This window comes from Carlito syrichta, unplaced genomic scaffold (assembly GCF_000164805.1).
Source record: "Carlito syrichta isolate Samal-C Ts95f unplaced genomic scaffold, Tarsius_syrichta-2.0.1 Scaffold317691, whole genome shotgun sequence".
Taxonomy (NCBI): Eukaryota; Metazoa; Chordata; class Mammalia; order Primates; family Tarsiidae; genus Carlito; species Carlito syrichta.
Genome location: NW_007261787.1, coordinates 32,225 through 34,871, shown reverse-complemented (window position 1 = coordinate 34,871; position 2,647 = coordinate 32,225). Strand labels below are relative to the sequence as shown.

At 38.4% G+C, this 2,647-nt stretch overlaps 1 gene segment (V, D, J or C); it reads right to left on the bottom strand.

The window, feature by feature from the left end:
• The window catches only part of LOC103277411, a 25,066-nt gene that overhangs the window by 733 nt on the left and 21,686 nt on the right, over nt 1–2,647 (bottom strand).

The window sequence follows — 2,647 nt, the reverse complement described above, 5'->3', positions numbered from 1 at the left end:
CTTTCAGCTCTGTTCTCTAAGCCCTCCCTTCTGCTTTCAGCGCAGGCAGGTAGGGTTGCTCACAGATTGTGAGATGCCCCAGGCCTATGATTTTTTAGAGGGTGTATCAGATATGGACTCAGTTTCCTGCCTGTTAAGTCTGATACTTATATCTGAACTGTCTGTGCTAGATCCAGCATTGAGGAGGGGCTTCTGTCTCTCCCAGTCTGGTGAGATCACCTTAAGTCTCAAGTTGGAGACTGGGCAAAGCTAGGCAGAGCTGGGCAGGGCAATGCCGGTCTCTGCCTGGTCCTGGGATAGAGAAGATTTCAGTTGGCATTTCTTTACCAGGCATGGGGCTCCTCTCTGGCTTTCCCTGAGATTCTCTCTCACTGATTAGACCAGTGCTCCAGCTGATCCACTATAGCAGGTGTTGGTGTGGGCCAGGTGCCAGGTGCTGAAAATCAGCTTGACTCCACAGTCTCTTCTCAGGAGCATATCATGAACAATCTTTTGAGACCGTCATCCAATCTCAGGGTTGTGGGGTTCTTACCACTTTTTAATGGGGCTGTTTTTTTGTGTTTTTGTGGCACATTTCAGTTTTTTGTAGATTAATATTTTAGTCCTCTGTCAGATATACAGTTGGAAAACATTTTTTTTCCATTCTATAGGCTGTCTCCCTGTTCTCTTGATGTTTTCTTTTGCTTTTCAGAAACTTGTCAGTTTGATTTGGTTCCACTTGTCTATCTTATTTATTATAGTATGGGCACTTTGTGTTTTGATAAGAAATTGGTTGTCAGTTTCAATTTTCATAAAGTCTTCTGCATTTTTTACAATTCTTATAGTTTGAAGATTTACATTTATGCGTTTGATCCATTTAGAGTTAATTTTTGTGTTGGTGATAGGTAGGGGTCCTGTTTTAATCTTTTGCAAGTGATCAGTCAGTTTTCCAGCATCATTTACAGAATAGCTTCTCCTATCCTCATTTTTTGCTGTTGGAGACTTTCTCAAATATGAGTTGATAAAGAAATTGAGACTTTACTTTGAGAATCTGTTTCCTTTTTCGTTGCTCTGTATATCTAATCTTGGACCAATATCAGGCTATTTTGACTACAGCAGTCTTATATTAATGGTTGAAGTCTGGAAATGTGATACCTCCTGTTTTCTTTCATTTGCTAAAGATTTTTTTGGTTATTCTTGCTCATTTATGTTTCTCTATGAATTTTTGTGTTGTCACTTCTGGGTCTGAGAAGAACGTTGCTGGTAGTTTACTGGGTATTTTGTTGAATCTGTAGATTGCCTTTGGTAGGATGGACATCTTAGAAATGCTGATTTTTCATGACCCCGAATATGGAATATTTTCCCATTTGTTTGTATCTTCTTGGATTTCTTTGAACAAGATTGTGAAGTTCTCATTGTAAAGGTCTTTCATTTCACTAATTATGAAGGTGCTGAGGTATTTCGTTGATGTTGTTGTTGTTGATGGTTTTGATATAGTTAAGGGGATTGTGCTTTTTATTTGCTTCTCTGCCTGCTTGTTTTTGGTGTTTAAGTATGCAACTGTCTTTTGCACATTAATTTTTTACCCCAAGAATTTGACAAGGCTCTTTATCAGTGCAAGCAAGTTTTTGACAGATTCTCTTGGATTTTCAAGGTATAGCATCATATCCTCAGCAAAGAGGGATAACTTGACCTTTTCTTTTCTGATTTGCTAACCCCTTGTTTCCTTTTCTTTTCTAATAGTCCTAGCAAGGACTGCCAACCCAATGTAGAACATGAGAGGTGAGAATGGCAATATTGTCTTGCTCCAGTTATCAGGGGAAATGTTTCCAGTTTCTGTATATTGAGCAACCTGTTAACGGTGGGGTTATCATAGATGGAACTTACTATTTTGAGGTATTTTCCTTCTATACCAAGGTTTCTGAGGGTTTTTATCAAGAAGGGATGCTGAATTATCCAAATCTTTGTTGGCATCTAGTGATATAGTCTTGTAGTTCATGTATTTGCATCTATTGATGTATTTAATTACATGTATGGTTTTGTGACGGTTGAACCAGCCCTGCATCCTGTGGATGAAGCCTACTTGGTCATTATGGATGATGTTTGAGATGTGTTTTTGATCCCATTTGCTAGAGTCTTGTTGGGGATTTTTGCATCTATGTTCACAAGGGATATTGGCCTGAGGTATCATTTTTTGTGTGTGGTTGGATCTTTACCTGGTTTGGTGATCAGTGTGATTTTAGCTTCATAAAACGATTTGGGGAGAATTCAATCTCTCAATTGCCTAGAATTCTTTTAATAGGATTAGCACCATCACCTCCATGTACGTTTTGTAGAATCCTGCTGGAGTAATCCTGTCCAGGGCTTTTTTGTAGCTAGTTTTCATAGGATAGTGTAAAATTTCCTGGGTTGGTATTGGTCTATGAAGTGTCTTGGTGTCTTCTTGTTTCAACCTAACGAGGTTGTGTGATGTCAGAAAGTTCTTCATTTCATTTATGTTCTCAAGTTTTTTTCCAAATAGGTGTACATAGTGATCTCTGATAATCATTTTTATTTCTTCAGGGTCAGTTCTGATTTGATCTTTTGCATTTCTGAATGTGCTTATTAAGACTGTTTCTTTCTCTTTCTTGGTCTTTCTGGCTAGGCATTCATCAATCTAGTTAATTCT